The following is a 24,764-nucleotide window of genomic DNA, read 5'->3' as shown; positions in this document are numbered from 1 at the left end:
ATCAGGACATGAAAATAAAGCCAAAATGGAGAAGCCATGTTTGAAGAAGTACACTCTTTACTACTTTCAAAGGAATAAAGATACTAAGTAGCAGACAGGTACTGCTAATTAAATTGCCTTGATTAATTGATCATTGGTTTGATGTTGGGGGGAGTTTTTCTATCCCTCAAAATCTGCAACTGGATTACACTGATTGGAACTTAATTCCAAACTCCTATTAAAATATTTATTCGGTATTCCACTGGAGTTTTCATTTTTATCTGACAGGTTGTCCAGTTTGACTATATAAAAGACTGCTGGACGCATGACACTAGCTTCTTATACTTACTTATATTGACTGGAACGGAGAGGACTTCCGAAACATGAACAATACTGTTCCATGACACAAAGTTGCAAAGTTGTACCAGACACTTATCTGCTTGAACACATTATACCATAAGGCTTAAAAATCCACTGCAACATCCACGCGAGACAAAGTATTTCTCTCCGGCCTTCTACAAACTCAAAATGTCAATCATTGGATCCCTTGATAAAACACACACTGCACATCCAGATGTAACTATTAGTAGGTTTCAACAGATATGATTTTTTTGAGTGCACTTGAGTCACATACCACTAACAAATGAGGTTACCTTAATACAATGTGACCACGTATCTCTAGACTTGTATGAGTATCTACACACAATTATTTGCATCCCAAAAATCCAGGGAAAGAGTTATGTTGCTTTAAATCACTCAGAAGGTGAACATTATGTAATTTTGTCTACCTTTGTGAGGATAGGTGGCTAATTTATGTGAACACTTCAGCTAATGTATTAAAACACTGGCAATAACTGTAGCTATCTTTGTACATCACTGCGATGGTGAAGCAAGAAAAGAGAAAACATTTTAGCTCCCTGATCACAATTTTACTGAGATCTACCAATATTTTACATCGTAAATTTACTTTTCATAACCTCTATCAAGGCTTTAATCTTAGGTCAGTGGGTAGACCTGGGAATTATAGTTTGTGTGTTCCTCTAAGCTATTTTAACAATGTTGCAAGGCATATCTTGAGCCATGACAAAAAAAAGGTTGCTGGTAAAATTAGTGGATGGAAAGGGTTAAAATGCTGGCATTTGAAATACGCTGGGGTGTATAGTTTCCAAACATATATTGTTTGATGAAGTAAATTGAATTAGCATGTTTCAAATAGGACACAGGGCAATATTTTTAACATGTCAAATTGAAAAACACACACTTCCCTGACAAACCCATCACTGTACTAAAGAGAAGCTGCTGAACACATATTGGGATGTTTGACAGTGACATATACCAGGAGCTGTAAATTCATACCTGAACTAAAATGTGTGTAGAGGGAGACTGGCAGTAGGATTAGTATGTAAAGCATTATAATACTAGCATTTGAAAAAAACCTGGGGGGTTTAGCTTTCCAAAATACATAGTTTAAAGAGAGCCAATGCAATTTACGCCTTCAAAGATGTCCCAAATAGCACATGAGGCAGAATTACCAGAATTGGGGAAGAAAAAGTTTTGAAACAGAAAAACACTACTTGTAAATTATTGCCCTATAATCTGCACACACACACAAAAAAAAACATTGGGTATTTCTGAACTCAGGACGCATTGTATTATTTAGCATTTTCATTAGCTATTATAGATGAGTAAAAAAAAAAATTCAAATGACAAAGTTTTTCTAAATTTTCCACCATATTTTATACTTTGTGATAGTAAATGATATCATACAATCAAAATAATTTAAAGAAAGCCCTTCTTGTAAACTTGCGGGAAGGGCTCTCTCCACCTAATGTATCGGTTTGTCTTAGTCTGTCAATTCTAGTCTTGTCATACCCCTTGAATATATGTATTTTATTAAGAGCTGCATAAATTGTTGGCGATATATAACAAAGATAATAATAATAATAATAAACTTGCGTGGGTTCAGTAAATAAGAAAAAAATTACAGCTAAACACAAACATCTCAGAAATGTTTAACCCCTTCGTGACAAAGGCTGATTTTACTTTTTGTACCCTTCGTGACAATGGCCGTTTTAACATTTCTGCGCTGCTTGTGTTTAGCTGTAATTCTCTTCTTTCCCGTTTACTGAACTCACACACATTATATATTGTTTTTTTCAGGACAAGAAGGGCTTTCTTTAGATGACATTGTTTTGATTGTATCATATTATTTACTATTAAAAAAAGTATAAAATATGGTGAAACATTTAGAAAAAAATGACTGTTTCTAACTTTTAGTTGAAAAATCTTTTACTCATCTATAAAAGGTAATAAAAAACCTGCTAAATAGATTCTACTATTTGTCCTGAGTTTAGAAATACCCAATGTTTTTATGTTTTTTTTGCTTTTTTCTGCACGTTATGGAGCAATAAGTACAGGTAGCGTTTTGCTATTTCAAAGCCATTTTTTCCAAATCTGGTAATTCTTCCCCCCATGTGCCATTTCGGGTATCTTTGAACCCGGCCCATCAAGTCATATTTTTGAAAACTAGACAGCCCAGGGTATTCCAAATTCTAGTATTTTAACCATTTCCAAGCACTTATTCTACCATCAGCCTTTGTCAAACTTTATGGTAGTAATTTTTTTGCATTTGTTTTTTCACACACATTTTACTTCAGGTATGAATTAAAAAGTTCTCGTATATGTCACAAAACACCCCAATATGTGTTTAGCAACATCTCCTGAGTACAGCGATACCTCACATGAATGATTTTGCCTGGCTGTTTGGGGGCAAAAGGGCCACATTTGGGGCATGCACTTTTTTCAATGTTGAACTTTGGCATTTGGGGATCCACTGCCCATGCCCTATTTGGTACATCTTTGAGCCGGGCCATTTCAGTGTGCCCAATAAAGCCATATATTTTTGAAAACTAGTATTTTAACCCTTTCCAAGCACTTATTCTACCACCAGTCTTTGTCAAACTTTGTGGTAGTAATTTTTTTGCATTTGTTTTTTCACACACATTTTACTTCAGGTATGAATTAAAAAGTTCTCGTATATGTCACAAAACACCCCAATATGTGTTCAGCAACATCTCCTGAGCGCAGTGATACCACACATGAATGAAAATGCCATTTCAGTATGCCCAACAAAACCATATATTTTTGAAAACTAGACACCACAGGGTATTTTAAATGCTGGTATTTTAACTCTTGGCATGCACACATTTTACCACCAGCATTTTTTCAAAGTTTGCAGTAGTATTTTTGTGTGTGTATTTTTCCCACACACACCTACTTTATGTATGAATTTACAGCTCCTGGTATATGCCGCTGTCACACCCCAATATGTGTTCAGCAACATCTCCTGAGTACAGTGATACCCCACATGCATGGGTTTGTCATTTTTTGGGGGAACTAAAAGGCCACATTTGGTACGTGTGCATTTTTCTAATTGGAAATTAAATGTGTGGCCATCCTTCCCCCCGTGTTAATTGGGACCTTGTTGAACCCGGCCAATTCAATTTACCCCATCAAATCATACATTTTTTAAAAGTAGACACCTCATGGGCATTTAATATGCCAGTATTTTAACTCTTTCCATGCGAGAATTGTTTTAAGCTAATATGCTAATTTTAGGACTTGCTCACAAAAATATATTTTTTATATATTTTTTTTTTGCTTTTTAAATTTTTTTTTAAAATTTTTTTTCAACTTGAAGGTTCCCCTGATAGTGACATCAGTGAGAAAATATTTTTAAATTTTACTGTTTTTTTCTAATTATTATTAATTTTATTTTATTTTGAATGTATTTTTACTAATCACACTGTGATTAGAAAGCTGAGCTCCATTGAGTTGCATGGTTGAATGCAGTACCTGTATTCAACCTGCAAGTGGAGCCAGAGTTCTCTAGAGGGTCTGGAGACCCTCTAGCAAACTTTTTAATCTTTATTGGGGTTTTTTCTCGGGCCGCCGCCATCTTGCTGATGGCGAAGATCACAGGCAGCTGCGGCTGTGACCGCTCTCCGGAGAGTTTGACGTGTTTGGTGTCGCTGGATGCCTCCATCGTTGATCGCCTCCTAAACGCTTTTAAAACGGGCGTCCGCCGCCATACAAAGTATGGCGGATGTTGATGCCCCGGGGAGGGGCCAGAGATGGCCCCTTTGTGCCGATCATGGCGTTGCTGAATGCGTCGAGGCATTACAGCAACGCCGTTTCGGTGCAGAAAGCGAAAATAAATCGATTTCTGCACCCGTTTAAAGACGTGCCAGTCCTGGCACGTCAATTGTCGTTAACGACTTGAATTTCGGTGACGTGCCCGGACCGGCAATTGTCATCAAGGGGTTAAACATCCATTGTCAGGAACATGTTAAAGGCACCGTCATCCTTAGAACTCTTGTAATCCTGGAGGAGTCCCAGTCCTACAGGAAAACATCCTCGCACTCAAGCAATACCCTCTTGATCAGAGAAAGGAAAACCTCCACTTTGGTATTTAATGCTTACGCCAGGCGTTCGTTGTCCCAGATCACCAGGTGTGATAGGGTTAGCTCTTCATACATGATGTTAGACAAAATACTATGTCTTCATAAGATTTTTAATAAAATGGCATTCAATCACTTCATGACCAAGTATCTGTAAGATACAATGATAAAGATCATATGGTTTTGTTAAATATTGTGCTAAATGCATAGTATTATCAGCACTCTGCAGCTATGCTTACTTGATCATGGTATGCCTAATAAGGTGCAAAAGGTAACAGAATTATTTGATTTAACCATTTTAGTGCCAGTCTGTCCTAAACATTGCAGTAAAATTTCATTTTTTTTCAAACCCATTCTATCCAAACACAGTTTTTCATAAAAATTTTTCCCTGGGTACGTAAAATTACTAAAACAACTTGTATTCAGAAACGTCCACTGAGTAAAGGAATACGCCATATGCATGGGTCGGGTATGTCTCTTTGGCACTGCGAGTTCAAAATTGGAAGATGTACTCTGTCAAAATTACATGGTTGAAAACTGTAGTTTGTTGGGTCCAGGTCTCATTTGAGACACAGTAGATGTCCCATATTTCATTTTAACCCTCTAAACCTATATATTTCCAAAAACAAGACAAGACAAGGGAATCTTGTTAGGGTCATATTGGTCTGTCCCATGCAGCTGATTCCACACCGACGCCTTCCAAATTTAGTTTAACAAAAAAAAATTTTTTCACATCCACTTTGCAGTTTTAACGTTTATTTTGCAAAAGAATAAAATAGGTCTTGATTAGGCAGACCAGCAGCAGCATAGCCCCGTACAAAAAGGGTATTAACCCCTAAATTGCCTCAATCACTTATGGAGTAATCAGGCAGTATCGGAATCTTGTGGACCAATCAACACACAACCTCCTTCCCTAAAGCTGCCTATGGCAGCTGAAAACTGTTTACCGGCGATATTAGGTATACAGTTATCAGTCCTGGAATATGTTTAGGGCTGAAACAACTAATCGATAAAATCGATAATGAAAATCGTTCAACGATATTCATTATCGACTAGTCGAATCGATTTTTATCGATTTTATCCTTTTATAATCCGACCTCAAACAGAGATCGGATTATAACTAGGGCTGCAACTAACGATTATTTTCATAATCGATTAGTTGGCCGATTATTTTTTCGATTAATCGGATAAAAAAATGAATGTACATTTTTCATTTACCGTATTTGCTCGATTATAAGACGAGGTTTTTTCCAGAGCAAATGCTCTGAAAAATACCCCTCGTCTTATAATCGGGGTCGTCTTCTAATCAGACCCCAAAAAAATGGCTGGGGCCATGCTGCTTACCGGTCGCGAGCAGCGTCTCTTCCGTTAGAAGCAGGAGGACAGGAAGCTTGTAGCTTCCTCACAGAACTCTTTCTCCCCCTCCCTCCTCTGGGGGCGGGGCCAGAGAAGTTGCTGGTACAGCCGGTCCCCTGCAGAAGTCTTCGAGTGAGAGATCTGCAGTTCAGGTAAGGGGGTGGGGGAGGGTTTTGGGGTAAGTATGTGTGATTAATGTGTGAAGTATGTGTGATTAATGGAATGAATGAGTATTTAAATGTTTGTGAATGTGTGTTTGTGTGTGATAGCATGGATGTGTAAGGGGGGTGGGGGTTGTAGCATGGCATAGGGAGGCTGTAATCCCACTACTATCATCCCCAGGTTCCAGCATGTACTGGCTGCCTTGGCTTGATAGGAGTGTGATTGCTGTTAGCAGCAATCACACTCCTATCAAGCCAAGGCAGCCAGTACATGCTGGGTTAAAAGGCATATCATGGGGCTGAGTGGCATATAGGGGGTTAAAATGCATTTCTGGACCTCCAGAAATGCATTTTAACCCCCTATATGCCACTCAGCCCCATGATATGCATATATACCTCCAGAAATGCATTTTAACCCCCTATATGCCACTCAGCCCCATGATATGCCTTTTAACCCCCTATATGCCAGAGTGGCATATAGGGGTATAAGGCATATCATGGGGCAGAGTGGCAAATAGGGGGGGTATAAAGCATTTCTGGGGGCAGAGTGGCATAACTGGGGGGGGCAGGTTGGCAAATAAAAGGAAATTTAAAAAATATATTTACATGAATTAATATTTACTGGTAAAACTTTTTTTCCTATAGGGTCGTCTTATATTCAGGCTTTTTGTTTTTTTCCTAAATTAATATTTTGATTTTGGGGGGTCGTCTTATAATCGAGCAAATACGGTATTTAAAATAATTTAATAAACAAATGATGTTAAATACAAACGCAGAATAAAAAAAAAAAAACTGATAAAATGCATTTCTTGTCTTTATTTCCCACCCAGCCCCCCCAATTTATGCACATTTGAGCACAGGCTTGCCACGCTGCCTCCCAGACATGCCACTCCACGCTGCCTCCCACATATACCACTCCACGCTGCCTCCCACATATACCACTCCACGCTGCCTCCCACATATGCCACTCCACGCTGCCTCCCACATATGCCACTCCACGCTGCCTCCCACATATGCCTCTCCACGCTGCCTCCCACATGCACATTTGAGCCCAGGCTTGCCACGCTGCCTCCCAGACATGCCTCTCCACGCTGCCTCCCAGACATGCCTCTCCACGCTGCCTCCCACATGTGCCACTCCACGCTGCCTCCCACATGTGCCACTCCACGCTGCCTCCCACATGTGCCACTCCATGCTGCCTCCCACATATACCACTCCACCCTGCCTCCCACATATGCCACTCCACCCTGCCTCCCACATATGCCACTCCACCCTGCCTCCCACATATGCCACTCCACCCTGCCTCCCACATATGCCACGCTGCCTCCCACATGCACATTTGAGCCCAGGCTTGCCACGCTGCCTCCCACATATGCCACGCTGCCTCCCACATGTGCCACTCCACGCTGCCTCCCACATGTGCCACTCCACGCTGCCTCCCACATGTGCCACTGTGCCTGATACGCCTTATACCCCCTGATACACCACTCCATCCTCCCCAGACATGCCACGCTGCCCTCCCCACATATGCCTTATATATCGTATATGCCTTATACACCCAGATATTTCACTCCATCCTCCCCAGATATGCCTTATACCCCCAGATATCTCATAGTCCCCTCAGAGTCACAGACCTGTTCGCATCACACTGACACCATACTTTTATAAATAAGTACTGGGTTAATCTTCACTGCCCCCAGGATTTAGATTCCCCTTAGTCTGTCCCCCTTTACCTCTAACTGCACCTTAAGTTAACTTTATTAAATTAACCCTCAGTCCTCATCATTAAATTAACACTAAACACCCCATTAACCATAACTACCCCTAAATTAACTCTAAATACCCCAAACACAACTACCCTAAATTAACCCTAAACACCCCATTAACCACAGCATCCCCTAAATTAACCCTAAAGACCCCCATCAACCACAACAGCCCCTAAATTAACCCTAAACACCCCATTAACCACAACTGCCTCAAATTAACCCCAAACACCCCATTAACCACAGCTGCTCCTATATTAACCCTAAACACCCCATTAACCATAACTGCCCCTAAATTAACCCTAAATACCCCATTAACCATAGCTGCCTCTAAATTAACCCTAAACACCCCATTAACCATAGCTGCCCCTAAACACCCCATTAACCATAGCTGCCCCTAAACACCCCATTAACCATAACTTCCCCTAAATTAACCCTAAACACCCCATTAACCATAACTGCCCCTAAATTAAACCCCACCTCCCCTAACTTTCAGCAGCCCAAATATTAATTTTATACTTACAGTTAGATGAGTGTCACAGCCATGTGGTTCTGGCCTTCTGGGAGAAGGAAGGGGGCGGGGCCAGTTGTCACAGTGATTACAGGGAGGGACTGGTAAGTAGGAGCTGCTGCTGTGAGTCACTGAAACGGTTTATATAATGAGGGGTATTTTTCAGAGCGTTTGCTCTGAAAAAACCCTAATTTTATAATCGATAAAAATCGATTCAACTAATCGATAATGAAATTCGTTGGCAACGATTTTCATTATCGATTATATCGATTAGTTGTTGCAGCCCTAATTATAACACTAGAATCCAGATCCCCCGCAACGCTGCAGGGGACCTGGATTCCCCTCACACAGTCTCTCACTTCCGTCTCTCTCCCCCCTCCCATACACCCCTGACTCCTCCCCCCTCCCATACACTGCTCTGCCTCTCTCCCGACTCCCTGGTATTTTGTGAGCCTCCGTTGCTGACAGGCACTTTCACCGCAGCTTCATAGAAGCCTCAGCGTAAGTGAAGGGCAGTGACGGAGGCTGTCTGTGCACATCGTGCAGACCCCCACCGGCTGACAGAGAATCGAGGTCTCCTGCAGAGGATCATCCTCTCTGTCAGCTGGTGGGGGTCTCCGTTACTGCCCTTCACTTACACTGCAGCTTCATAGAAGCCTCAGCGTAAGTGCATGTCAGCAACGGAGGTTCACAAAATACCAGGGAGTTGGGAGAGAGGCAGAGTGGTGTATGGGAGGGGGGAGGAGTCAGAGGGGTGTATGGAAGCCACCCTCCCATACACGACTCTGGCTCCTCCCCCTCCCATACGCCACTCTGCCTCTCTTGTGAACCTCCGTTGCTGACAGGAGGCAGAGTGGAGTATGGGAGGGGGGAGGAGCCAGAATGGCGTATGGGAGGGGGAGGAACTAGAGTGGGGTATGGGAGGGGGGAGGAGGCAGAGTGGAGTATGGGAGGGGGGAGGAGGCAGAGTGGTGTATGGGTGAGTTATAGTGGTGTATGGGTGTGTAATGAATTTCAGGGAGGCAGAATGGCATATCTGGGGGAGTTAGAGTGGTGTATAGAGGAGGTAGAGTGGTGTATGGGGGGTATAATGAATTTCAGAGTGGCATATCTGGGGGAGGCAGAGTGTGAATCAGGGAGAATTTCAGGGTGGTGCAGGGCATTTATGGGGAGCGGAGTGGCATATCGGGAGGTATAAGGCATAAATGGGAGCGAGTGGCATATTGGAAGTTATAAGGCACATTAGGGGGGCATAAGACATATCTGGGGGTAAAAGGTATATCAGGGGGCTCAGTTGAATATCACTGGCATATAAGGAGTATAAGGCATATCAGGGGCACAGTGGAATTTCTGGCACATAGGAGGTATAAGGCATATATGGGGCAGAGTGGCAAACTGGGGGTCAGATGTGCATAACTGGGGGCAGTTTGGTAAATAAAAGAAAATATAAACAAGGCTTTTTTCTCAGTTTTTATTAAATATGAAAAATAGTTAACATATGAATTAATATTTACTAATAACTTTGTACACTGTGTTTGGGTTCTTGTAGCTTTTATTATGTCAGTAAAATAAGAAGGTGAATAGCGAGAGGCCATTGCAATAAAGAGCTGAAAGTGTAAATTGTACGTTTTTTATTACATTATTTAAAATTTAAAAAAATTGCATTTTTTATCCGATTAATCGAAAAAAGAATCGGCCAACTATTCGATTATTAAAATAATCGTTAGTTGGAGCCCTAAATATGTTACTGTCAAACAAAACAATAAATGTTCAGCAATATATCCCGAGTAGAGAGATATCCCCATGAATTTGTTTGTTGGGTTATTTGGGAGGTAAAAGGCCAACTTTGCAAGGTGTGCATTGCTTTGGAATTTCGACATCTGGTCAGAGTGTATCCATGTCCTATTTCTAGGACATCTTTAAACCCAACCAATTCAATTTAGACCACCAAATCATACATTTTCTAAAAACCCCATTTAAAATGCCAGTATTTTAACACTTTCCATGCAAGAATTTGTCTGATGATATTGTGCTAGATTTAATTTATATATTTTAATGGGCGCAGCCATCTTATGAGAGGCAAAATCTCTCACGAAGGCATTAGTGACCACTCTCTGGCCTCGGATAATTAATTAGGGAGTAAAATCTGCACAATATGGGTCACTTGATGCTAGGGGTTGCAGTGACTGGGGGGGGGGGGTATGTCAAGATGGTGGCACCCACAGATTTTCATGACGCATAGACATAGACTATGTAGACTTGCGGGCTGGCTTCAGAGCCCCCTGAACTGCCACTTAGGGACATTAATGGGCTCAATAACGGAGACTTGTATCTAGGGCTGCAACTAACAATTATTTTCATAATCGATTAGTTGGCCGATTATTTTTTCCATTAATCATATAAAAAAAAATGTAAATTTTTCATTTATTTAAAATAATTTAATAAATAAATGATGTTAAATACAAACAGCAGAATAAAAAAAAAAACTTTGATAAAATGCATTTCTTGTCTTTATTTCCCAACCAGCCCCCCCAATTTATGCACATTTGAGCCCAGGCTTGCCACGCTGCCTCCCACATATGCCACTGTGCCCGATACCCCCTGATAAACCACTCCATCCTCCCCAGACATGCCACACTGCCCTCCCCACATATGCCTTATATACCGTATATGCCATATATACCCAGATATGTCTCGCCGTCCTCCCCAGATATGCCTTATACCGCCCAGATATCTCCTAGTCCCCTCGAGTCACAGTCGCATCACACTGACACAATACTTTTATAAATAAGTACTGGGTTAATCTTCACTGCCCCCAGGATTCCCCTTAGTTTGCCCCCCTTTATCTCTAACTGCACCTTAAGTTAACTTTATTAAATTAATTAAATTAATCCTCAATACCCCATCAACCACAACTACCCTAAATTAACCCTAAACACCCCATTAACCACAGCTGCTCCTAAATTAACCCTAAACACCCCATTAACCATAACTGCCCCTAAATTAACCCTAAACACCCCATTAACCATAACTGTCCCTAAATTAACCCCCACCTCCCCTAACTTTCAGCAGACCAAATATTAATTTTATACTTACAGTTAGATGAATGTCACAACATGTGGTTCTGGCAGAAGGAGGGGGCGGGGGCAGTTGTCACAGTGATTACAGGGAGGGACTGGTAAGTAGGAGCTGCTGCTGTGAGCTGAAACGGATTATATAATGAGGGGTATTTTTCAGAGCATTTGCTCTGAAAAAACCCTCATTTTATAATCAATAAAAATCGATTCAACTAATCGATAATGAAAATTGTTGCCATCGATTAGTTGTTGCAGCCCTACTTGTATCTGAACTGGAATCCAAAATGGTGTAAACCTCTGCCATGCTATACGTTGTTTTTATTTATATATGTGATTATAAGACAAAACACCCAATGTTTGAATATCACCGTATTTCCCCAAGTATAGGACGCTCCCTTGTATATTTTTGGGGGCCAAAGTTAAAAAAATATATATATATTACATAAAGTTATGGTACTGGCTGCCTGTGCATGATATGAGTGTGACTGATGTTGGCTGCTAGCAACTGTTAGCAATCGCACTCCTATGATGCTCAGGCAGCCAGTACATGCACATCACTTTCACATCACTACACACGGATCCATGCCAACGTATTTGCTCGATTATAAGACAAGGTTTTTTTTCAGAGCAAATGCTCTGAAAAATATCCCTCGTCTTCTAATCGGGGTCGTCTTCTAATCAGACCTCAAATAGAGACTAATTATGAGACTAAGATCCAGATCCCCCGCACCGCTGCAGGGGACCTGGATCCTCCTGTCCCCCCCCCCCATTTAACACCCCCCCACACACACTTACCGGTGCTTCCTGCTGTATTGACGGGGCAGCGGGTTGACGGCTACGCGATCCGCGTAGACAACGTCCGCTGCAGCCGGAAGGAGGTGTGGCTAGCAGCGGGGGTTGTCTGCGTCCGTCGCGCATACCTTCCCCGACTGCACCGGTGCCGGGAACTCTGATCTCTGACAGCCGGGGAAGGTATGCGTGACGGACGCAGACAAACCCCCGCTGCCAACTCCGGCAATACAGCAGGAAATTGGAAGCACCGGTAAGTCTGTGTGTGTGCGTGTTAAATGGGGGCATAGGGCATTTCTGGAATACCTTATACCCCTATATGCCACTCTGGCACTTAGGGGGTTAAAAGGCATATTATGGGGCAGAGTGGCATATAGGGAGGTATAAGGCATTTCAGGAGGCAGAGTGGCGTTAAGGGGGCATTTAATAGAGCACTCTGCCTCCTGAAATGCCTTATACCTCCCTATATGCCACTCTGCCCCATAATATGCATTTTAACCCCCTAAATGCCAGAATAGGATATAGGGGTATAAGGCATTTCTGGAGGCAGAGTGGCACATAGGGCGTCAAAAGGCATACCATGGGGCACAGTGGCATATGGAGGGTTAAAAGGCATATCATGGGCCACAGTGCCATACTGGTGTGGCAAGCCTGGGGGCAGATGTGCGTAACTGGGGGACAGGTTGGAAAATACAAGGAAATAAAAACAAAAAATGTTTCACAAACATAGCTTTTATAAAAAAAAATATAGTTTACATGAATTAACATTTACTGGTAAAACTTTTTTCCTTTAGGGTAGTCTTATATTCAGGCTTTTTTCCTAAGTTAATATTCAGATTTTGGGGGGTCGTCTTATAATCGAGCAAATACAGTACATACATACATTTACTTCCCAACCTTACCTGAACTGCAGATCTTCTGCTGCCGCTCGCCGACTTCCGTGGGGGCCGCTGTTTTCCCTCTGCCTTGCTCGACGCAGCTGCACAGGAACAGGAACTGAGCGGAGTCATGTGATGCGATGTGCATTCACGTGACTCCACCGGGTTCCTGTGCAGCCGCGGCGGATGAAGGTAAGCAGCAGTTAAAAAAAAAAAATAAAAAATAAAAAAAATCTACCACCAATGTATAAGACGCACCCAATTTTTAGACCCCAATTTTTTCTAAAAAAGGTGCGTCTTATACATGGGGAAATACGGTAATTTAGTAAAAAATTAAAACCCTGAATATATAGGAAAAAGTTACTAGAAAATATTAATTCACGTCGCCTATTTTTTTATATTTAAAAATGCATGTCTTGTTTTTATTTGCCAACCTGCCACACAGCTTGCTACTCTGCCTCTCAGATATGCCTTATACACACCTATTTGCCACTCTGCCCCCAGATATGCATTAGACTCACCTATTTGCCACTCTGCCCCCCAGATATGCCTTGGACTCACCTATTTGCCACTCTGCCCCCCCAGATATACCTTAGACTCCCCTATGACACTGTGTCTCAGTGATATGCCACTCTGTCCCCCAGATATGCCTTATGCCCCTTATTTGCCACTCTACCCCCCCCCAGACTTACCGATGCATCCCTAGACTTCTCATCCATGCTCCAGACTCCCTGGTGTCTGGTGGGGGCAGCCAGTGGACGTCTGTGCAATGCAAGTAGACAACCTCTGCTGCTACCCGGCACCTGCAGCGGGGCTTCTTTGACTGAGCACCAGAAGGTCATGTCATGCCGGTGCAACCTCATAGAAGCCCTGGCGGAAGTGTCGAGTAGCAGTGGAGGTTGTCTGCACGCATCGCAAAGACGTTCACCGGCTGCCAGAGAGGAGGATCCTGGTAACCTGCAGCCCTGCAGGGGATCCTCCTCTCTACCAGCCAGTGAACGTCTTGCACGCAGACAACCTGCGCTGCTGCCCGGTACTTCCGCAGGGGCTTCTATGGTGGAGAACAGGAAGGTCATATCAAGCCGGCCCTCGGTCATAGAAGCCCCAACAGAAGTGCCGGGCAGCAACGGAGGTTGTCTGCACACAAGACATTCACCAGCTATCAGAGAGGAGGATCCAGGTCCCCTGCAAGGCCACGACGGATCTGGATCAGAGGGGGTATAAGGCTTATCAGGGAGGCAGAGTGGCAAGCCTGGGCTCAGATGTCCATAACTGCATTTTTTTTTCCAAAGTTTTTTTATTCTGCTGTTTGATTTTAACACCCAGTTTGTTCATTTAATTATTTTAAACAAAGGAATTTACATATTTTTTTATCCGATTAATAGAGAAAAAAAAAAAAAAAAAAAAAAAAAAATCGACCAACTACCGGTAATCAATTATAAAAAAAATAATTGGAAGTTGCAGTCCTACTCTCCAATCATGAGTGCTGTCCAGCATGGTTACAGTTTTACATTAGAATTATATTTTTATAATTACAATTACATTATATTATTCTATATTATTCACAAATTAAACAGTGTTTCCTGTGAGAAATATTTGGATCCCATATTAAGTTACTCTGGGATGACGGTCACCATTTACACCAGGTTACCTAATTGGAACTTTCATAGTATACTTTTTACTAGATTGGATTTCTGTAAAATAACAGCAAAGACACAGAGGTTACTTAGGTCTCTCATGGTACCTTTACCTGCTTTGCTGCCTCGGGACCTGGAAAGCTTGCTATTAATGAAAAAATTATTCTCAAGTTTATGATCAGCTTTTATTTGAGGGGAGAATCTGATAAAAAAACCATATCAACACAGACCGAGTACAGCAGGATGAGGTGCAGATTTGTAACCAGAAAGCCATCCGATGTGGAAACTATTTGAAAAAACACAGGAATCGGGATGTATAAAAAATGGAAGCAGGTTCTCTGGACTGGTGAAAATTTGAGCTATCTGGGTGTAGTAGAAGGCAGTTTGTTCATCAAATACATGGTTTGTTATGGTAGCAGAAGGCAGTTTGTTCATCAAACTGGTGGAGAGCAGTAAAAGAAAGTGTTTGCAGGCAACCAGTGAAGTTCCTTGGAAGTTTGGGGCTGCATTTCTGCAAATGGAGTTGGGAATTTTGTCAGAATTACCGTATTTGCTCGGAGACAAGGTTTTTTTTTCAGAAAATAATCTGAAAAATACCCATCGTCTTATATTTGAGGTCGTCTTATAATCAGGCCCCAAATAGAGGTCTGACTATAAGACTCCTCTCTGGCAGCCGGTGACCGTCTGCGTGATGCGCACGGACAACCTCCGCTGCTGCAGGCACTGCCTCTAGGGCCTTTATGACTGAGCGCCAGCGTGACATGACCTTCCGATGCTCCATCATATAAGTCCCAGCGGAAGTGCCGGGCATGAAACTGAGGTTGTGTCCGCACATAGCGCACACGTTCACCGGCTCCCAGAGAGGAGGATCCCCTGCGGCGCTGTAGGGGACCTGGATCCTCCTCTCTGGCAGCTGGTGATTATGTGCATCGCGCAGAGAGACAACCTCTACTTCAGCCCAGCACTTCCACTGGGGCTTCTATGATGGAGCACATGACCTTGAGGTGCTCAGGTTTAGCAGCCCCGGCGGAAACAGTGGAGGTTGTCTACGTGCATTGCACAGGCGTTCACCAGCTGCCCCCAATAGACACCAGGGAGTCTGAAGCACGGTGGACAAGTCTGGCGATGCACTGGTAAGTCTGGGGCACAGTGGCATATCAGGGAGGCAGAGTGGCATATAGGGGAGTATAGGGGATATCAGGGGCTATAAGGCTTTTCTGGGGAGTAGAGTGGCATATAGGGGGGTATAAGACATTTCTGGAGTGCAGAGTGGCATATAGGGTGTATAAGGCATTTCTGGGGGGGCAGAGTGGCATATCAGGGAGGCAGAGCGGCATATAGGGCATATCAGGGGCTATAAGGCATTTCTGAGGGGCAGAGTGGCAAGCCTGGGGGTAGATTTGCATAACTGAGCAGATGTGCATAACCAGGGGCAGGGTGTGCAAATAAAAGGAAATACGTTTTTATTAAATATGAAAAAATAGTTTACATGTGAACTAGTAAAACCTTTGTCCTATAGGGTAGTGTTATAGCCAGGCTTTTTCTTTTTTTTTCTTAAATATTCCAATTCTGGGGGGTCATCTTATAATCAGGGTCATCGAGTAAATTAAGTAAATATGGTAACGGTCTCCATAATGCTGAGAAGTACAGACACTTATCCATCAAGCAATACCACCAGGGACGCATCTGACCGGCCTCAAATTTATTCTGCAGCACGACAATGACCCCATCGTACAGCCAAAGTCATTAAGAACTATTTTAATCATAAAGAATACCAAGAAATTCTACAAGTGATAGTATGGCCCCCACAAAGCCCTGGTGGAAATGCATTATTAAATGTTTGTTTTGTTAAGTTTACAATGGAGTTAAGGAGTAGCAAAATAAGGCAACAGGTTTGAACTTACCCATCACGCCCCTTACTAACAATCTTGACCTCAAAATAATAGATACCACACGCAGCTGGGATGGGATGCGTGGCTCGCACGGAGGCTGCATCTTTATGGTTTTTTCCATGACCTGAAGAAAAAATGAAGGTAGACTCATTGTGGCTTATATTAATACATTAATAAAAATATGGATACGAAAAGGAAAATTCTATTGTGTAGCTACATTTAAATGGTTTCCAAAGTCCACTTTTCACATTTTATACTACAATCACCTTTTAAAGGTAGACCCACTGCATTCTCCTGAAAATATATGGATATTTATGCGGATATCTCAATTGGACAGAAAAACGTACACAATTTTCCCTCAATGTTTGCCTCTACAACTTCTGATGAGATGCTCTACCACACCTCTTAGAGGAACTCAAACTTTGTATTTACTTGTAATGCCATTCTGACCAGATCTAACATGCAACACAAATTAAAAAACGAACACAATTCAGCAAAGTGATCCCTTTCGTCCATTCTATAATCAAGACAAATACCGTATTTGTTCGATTATAAGACGACCCCCCCCCAATCTGAATATTAATTTAGGGGGGGGGGGGGGGGAAAAGAAAAGGCCTGAATATAAGACGACCCTATAGGAAAAAAGTTTTACTAGTAAATGTTAATTCATGTAAACTATGTAAACTACCGTATTTTTATTTTTTTTTTTAAATAAAAGCTATGATTGAGAAAAATATTTTTTTGTTATGCACATCTGCCCCCAGGCTTGTCACTCTGCCCCAGAAATGCCTTATACCCCTATATGCCACTGTACCCCATGATATCCCTTTTGACCCCCTATGTGCCACCCTGCGTCCAGAAATGCCTTATTCCCCTATAAGGCATTCTGGTATTTAGGAGGTTAAAAGGCATATTATGAGGCAGAGTGGTATATAGCGCATACACCCTCCGACTGTCAGAGAGAATTCCCCGCAGCGGTGTGAGGAACACTCCTGACAGCCGGGGAAGGTCTGCGCGATGGACACAGGCAACCCCCACTGCTAACCGTACCTCCTTCCGGCTGCAGCAGAAGTTGCCTATGCGAATCGTATAGACGTCTACCCGCTGCCCGGACAACACATCGGGGAGTCCGACGCACAGGTAAGTTTTGGGGGGGGGGGGGGTTTACCAGACAGGAGGATCCAGGTCCCCAGCAGCGCTGCGGGGGATCTGGATCTTAGTCTCATAATTAGTCTCTATTTGAGGTCTGATTATAAGACGACCCCGATTATAAGACGAGAAAACTCAGAAAGAGGTAGATGGGTGTTTAATAATACTTCTATTTACCCCTTAAATTTAAGTGGAAGGGTTTCCATCACCTTTTACCCACCATAACTTATGTAATGGTATTTCTTAGCTACCCCAAGCCTCATACTATTAAGCCAGTATCACAACCTCATGCTGACGAGTCCCATGAAGGACGAAACAGCTGTCCATGAGTGGTGATCTGGCTATTGTACCTCTTTCTGAGTTTTGTCTAAAGGCTGTCTTGTACAGCGGGCAACTATTTTCAAGGAATCCATGTATAAAGTGGATATAGAGGCAAAGGTGATAATTGTTAACCTTGTTTGCATGTGCCTACCCAGAATCCCTTGTGGTTGTGAAAGCACCATGAGATTTCTGAGGGAAAAGCAAGCCTTCTGGCTTGTCTGGTGTGTGTAGATGGGTGTTTAATAATACTTCTATTTACACACACACATATATATATATATATATATACATAACGCTTTCAATGCTGATGTTCCATTGGAGCACAGCATTGACTGATATTTAGTCCCCACAAGCCTGTGGGGACAAATGTTAATCCCTGCAATGCCACAAATGTGTTATAGACAGTTGTGGAATTGAATGGGGTTAACGCTGCACTGTCGCTCTCAGGGAGCGATCAGGCAGCAGGGGAGGGTTGGGGCTGCTCTCCACACTCATGTGGAGACCAAAGAACCCTCTCCCCCTGTCCCTGAAGCTGCCTCTGGCAGCTGGGACGCAATTGCTGGTCTATAGACCAGCCATTGCAGGGGGGAGTCTCTGATGACTGCTGTAGGCTTCCATGCCTACAAGAGTCAAAGGGCTTGTGGGGGCTGGTTTTTGCTGATGCTGGTCTGCCTGGGCTTCCAGGCAGACCACCAGCAGCAGAGCCCCTTACAAAACGGGAATTAACTCCTAAATGCCGCGGCATTGAAGGGGTTAACGCTGCCCTGTCGCTCTCATGGAGCGACCAGGCAGCAGGGGGATGTTGTGTCAGGTCCCCACACTTGTGCGGGGACCCAATCAACACTGAACCCCCTTTCCTGAAGCTGCCTGTGACAGCTGAAAACGCTATTGCAGGTTTTCCTGCAATCGCGGTTTCAGCCTACAGGATCACTCCGTGGGAGTGATCTCAGGCTCGGGGGTGGGCTCTGAGTGGCTGTGCTGTCTGCCCAGACTCCTGGGCAGACAGCAGCAGCAGCGCCCCCCCGTGGTGACGCGGGGGATTTTTTTTGGATGTAAGAGGCTGACAAACTCCTAGGCGCCAGGACAAAATTCTGAGTCGCCATGGCGCCTGGGATTTGTCGAGCCCTGGTCTAGACATCTGGGAAGTTAAATTACGGTACATAAAGTACACATTTCAAGAAACTACACCCCTTGACGGTTCAATTGAGGGGCTACATGTATTTCTAGGACAAAAGTTGAGTGCACAAATAATGATGGAATGTGTCGCTTTGGCTAGAAAATATGTTTTTTCTAACCATAGCGACATGTTCCTTTGTGTCTTGCGCACTCCAGGTTTGGACTAGAAACACATGCAGGCCCTCATTTGATGCGCCAAGGGGTGTAGTTTTTACAAATGTACTTTTTGTGCCATAATTTAACTTCTTAGGTGAGCAGTAATGCCACGTTAAGGCGTCAACCCTAATTACTGACCATTCACACGCCTTTCATATCTCCATTCACTCGCAGAAGCACACACCATACTTTCCATACATTCACTCACAGAAGCACACACCATTCTTTCCCCTTACAATCCGAAAGAAATGATGGTAAAGGGAGAAAAAAAAAAAAAAAATTAACTTTTACAGCAAAAATAAGTTTTGCAGTAAAAATGCAAGGAGCTCCTGGGATGAGATGGTTACTCACGTACCGCACAGGCTAAATGGCTGATTTTAATAATATTTACAGTTCATCAGGATTTCAAAAATTGCCTTCCTCTACCATAGGCTAAATTTAACCCCATGGTCAAAGGGATCATTGGGTTAAAATTTAATATCGGCCATTTTTAAAAAGGGAATGTGACTTTTCATAGCTATATCACTGTGGTAACATTGGCTACCACAGTGATCATTTAGATAGAATACTTAAAAAAAAAAAAAAAAGTTTAAGTTAAACTAGTTTATGTTTAGATAATTTAATTTGGGGGTCTCTAGGCCTTTTTATCTTCCTTTAGAGACCCCCAAATCATTTTTTTTACTTTTTTTGTACATTTTTATTTTTTTAACTTAAAATGTTTTATTCTTTTTTCACAAGAAAAGGCGATTACCTTTCCAACTGTATAGGTTGGGGGTCTGTAGCTGCTTAGATGCCTGAGATACAGCAGCATTCCCCCATACCGATTTAACTGACAATTGTCAGTTATTAATAAAGTTGCGCGGTGACGTCATCGTGTCATTGCGCATGCCGTCACCGGCCGGATCGGATGGCCCCGGTGATGCCCTTCAATGTGAGGGGCAGATTGCCGAGGTAGGTGGTGATGGGGGTCCACATGGTGCCGTCGTTAGCACCTGACTGGGACTGCTAGTGACGGCACCATTGTAGGGCTGCAACAACTAATCGATAATGAAAATCGTTGCCAACGAATTTCATTATCGATAAGTTGAACCAATTATAAAATGACGTTTTTTTCAGAGCAAATGCTCTGAAAAATATCCCTCATTATATAATCTGTTTCAGTGACTAACAGCAGTTACTACTTACAGTCCCTCCCTGCAGTAAGTCTGACAAATGGCCCCGCCCCTTCCTTTCTCCCAGGCCCACATGGCTGTGACACTCATCTGAGTATAAAATTAATATTTGGGCTGCTGAAAGTTAGGGGAGGTGGGGGTTAATTTAGGGGCAGTTATGGTTAATGGGGTGTTTAGGGTTAATGATGAGGACTGAGGGTTAATTTAATAAGGTTAACTTAAGGTGCGGTTAGAGGTAAAGGGGGGCAAACTGAGGGGAATCGATATCCTGGGGGCAGTGAAGATTATTAATGTATTTATTTATACAAGTATGGTATCAGTGTGCTGTGAACGGGTCTGTGAATCTATGAGAACACTATGGGATATCTGGGGGGTTTAAGGCATATCTGGGGAGGACTGAGTGATATCTGGGCATATAAGACATAAAGGGTATATAAGGCATATGTGGGGAGGACAGTGTGGCATGTCTGGGAGTCAGTGGGGCATATCAGGGGAGGACGGAGTGGTGTATCAGGGGGTATAAGGCATATCTGGGGGTAGAGTGGAGTGGCATATCTGGGAGGCAGTGTGGCAAGCCTGGGCTCAAATGTGCATAACGGGGGGGGGGGGGGCGGCAGGTTGGGAAATAAAAACAAGAAATGCATTTTATCAAAGTTTTTTTTTACTCTGCTGTTTGTATTTAACATCATTTGTTTATTAAATTTTAAATAAATTAAAAATGTACATTCATTTTTTTTATCCGATTAATCAAAAAAATAAATCGGCCAACTAATCGATTATGAAAATAATCGTTAGTTGCTGCCCTAAACCAGTGATTATTCCACACTCCTGTAAACTTATAATACCTCTTTGCAGAATGGTAAAACATTAAGCTAAATGTATTTTTAATTCATCCATATTAATTCTAGTCTATAGAAAGATTCATTCACAAGCTGCTCCTTAAAAGGATAGTCTACTAAATATATTGCGATTAGTAAGATGGGCTTTATTGGCTCGCATGGTTGAATGCACTACCTATATAACCCGCAGGGGGACTGGAGAGTTTTAATGTTGATTATTTGTGATTCTGGTGAGAAAATGGGGAGAAAGATATAAGGGAGAGATGGGGAGATAATGAGAAAGAAGAGACATTGGGTGAAAAAGGAGAGAATGAAAAGTTGCAGAGAAAATCAAAAACAGAGATAATGAATATGGGGAGAGACAATGAGGTGGAGAAATAAGGATAAAGAAAATAGAGGAAGAAAAGGGAACCAAAGATAGGAGGAGATCTTGGTGCTGGGCCTGGCCTTAGAGTGCGACCGGGGGGGGGGGGGGGGGTCACGTGTATGATGCACTCAGTTGAGACTGCGCTCCCAAAAGCTGCATACAAGGGGAGGCAGCAAAATTAGTTTTTGTCTTGGGTAACAATAATCCATGCACCAGCCCTGGCGATCACACAGTGCCCCCTGACAGTTTTCAGCATTGCTACATGCCTCGATATTAAGGCATTACAGCAACGCAAGAAAGTGATCCATGACGTGCCTAGCACTTTAATTATGAAGGGGTTAAAATAGCAAATCTGTGCGACATTCTTTATAATGAAGCCAGAGATTCTAAAAACCATGAGTTATTTTTACTGTTTTATTGTAATATATTAAAACAAATTTATGCACTTATTTGGTTATCACGACTTAAGCGTACAGTAAATAATTTTACCTATATGCCACTCTTTCCCATATGTCTTTTAACCCCCTATATGCCAGAGTAGCATATAGGGGTATAAGGCATTTCTAGAGCCAGAGTGGCATATCAGGGGGTATAAGGCATATCAGAGAGGCAGGGTGGCATATAGGGGGCATGATGGAACCCTCCATCCCTGGGGCCACTGGAGAGACCTGAGAGCCAGCCTCCTCCCTGTTGACTATTGGCCCTGATTTTGCAAAGACTTCTTGCTGAGGGGATTATCTCTGGCAGACAGCCAGGATCTGCAACCAGGGAGTGACCACCATTGTTTTAGTTTAATGCTGTATAAATCAGTCTCCCCCACCCTCCTCCAGTTCCACCACTAGAGAAATTTACCCCAGCCATCTCTGGAACTGATTTGGGCCAGTAATAGGCAGTGGGACCCTATTGTATTGTTAATCCCTTCACTGCCCGTTGTCTCTGGGAGGCAGATTAAGGGGGCGGTTTGTATTCCAGTATCTTGTTTTATGTTAACGTGCGTTTTGCTGGATATATCCAGCAGTCTGTGTCTAAAATAAATCAGTTCTTCACCTGTTGCACCTAAAGACTAGTCTTGCCTGGTTATTTGGGTACTGGATAGCGATATCCCCTTACTTTGCTTGGGGTTATTGCCGACAGATTGCGGGGAATTATTGTCCCGAAAGGAGAAGTCGCTCTTGGCGGAGAGGGACAACCTGAGGTCCCTGGTCGTTCCGTCACCAGGATTATAAGGCATATCAGGGAGGCAGAGTGGCATATGGGGGGGGGGGGTATAAGGCATATCAGGGAGGCAGAGTGGCAAGCCTGGGGGCAGATGTGCATAACTGGGGGGGCAGGTAGAAAAAAAGAATACTTTACATTAATATTTACTAAAACTTTTTTCCTATAGGGATACTTTGAAGTCCAGAAGAAAAGGGACAATACTGATTATTCCTTATAAAAGCTTTGCTTCAACTTTTCCCCTCATGTCTTATATTTGACACTGGAAAATGAAAAAAAATATTTGTACTGTTTGACTATTTGCTAACACAGGCATAAAACTTTATTGAAAAGGGCAAATGAAACACATTAGGCAAACAACGTCCCCTCACACATGCCAGATTTAGCGACACACAAATACGACGCAGCACTGACTGCGGAATGGCCTACATTAGTCCAGATTCAGTCTTTGATTCGAACAGAGTCGCGAATCAATAGCTGCACCTGCCGCAAATGTCCACGGGACCGCTCAGCTAGAAGATGATTTGTAACACACAACAGTAACCGCCCGTTTAGAACGTTTTGATGGAGTGTAGGCGGGTCCGTGAGATTAAAGAGGCTCACTTGACAGACCGCTCACTAAAACAAAACACTTCAACGTTCCCTCACACCGACAAACCTTGAGCAGGGCCCAGAATTTTAGACACTAATAAAGATACGGTTTCATATAAACAGCTTTACTGTTAGCCACCTAACAGAACCAGATTATTGCATAACCGCATAATTTGAGCTATGAACAATGTTACATCCATGTTATATACTACCTGCCTCATTAGTACGGCGACAAAACAGTATGGTGTCTAGTTAAATTCATCGAGGCCTATGCCACTGTACACAGTACTATATCTGGCATGAAGACGCTAAAAAATCCTACTGCCAGTTTCTAAATACAGAGATCACATGACGATTTTGGAAGGGTTTACTAACATTATTAGCCATACACGTATAGAACCATTAAAACACTAGCCTTCCGACAAGCTGCACCTAAAATGGTACGAATGGCTCAATTAACGAGCTATACTTAGGAACAAATTTCAAGCCAAAACCCCCCCATAAAACTACGTATTCAGAGTGATACAAAAGATTTTCTACGGCGTTCTTTTGGATGAGCTTTTTAGTTCATACCAAGAAAGGATTTACACAGACCAGCGAATGTAATCCGGATCTACCGTTATTATTAAATAGCTGTCTGCACAACCGTGTTGGTTTACCACACAACGTTAAAAAAAAAACAACATCATGGTTTACAAAGTGGTTAAGTAGCGTAAAATAAATCTTTAATTTGAACACTTAAACCGACCTGCCATCTATTTTAATCGTAAATCCTGAAAAAAATAAACACTTCATGTACCTTTGTAATGCACCCGGAGGTTGTTCTGTGACAGACCGATGTAATTATATTTGTCTCTAGGACTCCACGAACGAGGCAGAGGGGTGTCATCTTCGTTAACAGCCGGGTAAAGCCGCTTCAATCTCTCACTTACATCCTGCTCCTGAAAATTTTGAAGCAGATCTATTCCTTGTAAGCATTCAGACCCCCGTTCCGCCATCTTGGATATACTATTATGTCAATGACCAAAAGTGTGATTTCCCTTACTAACCAATGACCGGGCCGTGAACACAGTCACATTGGCTATGGACACTCGGGAGTTAGTGTTCACAGAGCAAGTAATCCACATTCAGCGTAGGCTTTTTGGTTTACGACAAAACTACAACTACCACAATACAGTGCGTCCTTCGGGAGGCAGTCAATTGTTTTCTATTAGCGTCTTCTGGGGCTTTTAGTTCACATGAGTATAACTGAGAAGTGCGAAGTTGTCATGCTTC

The 24,764-nt window shown here is 42.8% G+C and overlaps 1 protein-coding gene across 2 annotated transcripts in view; it reads right to left on the bottom strand.

The window, feature by feature from the left end:
• The window catches only part of LOC149298592 (ran-binding protein 10-like), a 92,288-nt gene extending 67,855 nt beyond the window's left edge, over positions 1 to 24,433 (bottom strand). Inside the window, exons 1-2 of one of the 2 annotated variants that reach the window (XM_089487346.1) lie at positions 24,289 to 24,433; positions 16,516 to 16,627 (exon numbers count right to left, since the gene is read on the bottom strand). The gene's annotated coding sequence lies outside the window, so the exon portion shown is untranslated. The remainder of the gene's footprint in view (positions 1 to 16,515; positions 16,628 to 24,288) is intronic. The other variant, XM_089487347.1, reaches the window with a different exon arrangement.
• Positions 24,434 to 24,764: the final 331 nt, after the last annotated feature.

This window comes from Sceloporus occidentalis, unplaced genomic scaffold (assembly GCF_023333645.1).
Source record: "Sceloporus occidentalis isolate IW3139 unplaced genomic scaffold, rSceOcc1.0.p SCAF_32, whole genome shotgun sequence".
Classification (NCBI taxonomy): domain Eukaryota; kingdom Metazoa; phylum Chordata; class Lepidosauria; order Squamata; family Phrynosomatidae; genus Sceloporus; species Sceloporus occidentalis.
Note: the sequence above shows the minus strand (reverse complement) of the source record. Positions and strands in the feature narration are given on the sequence as shown.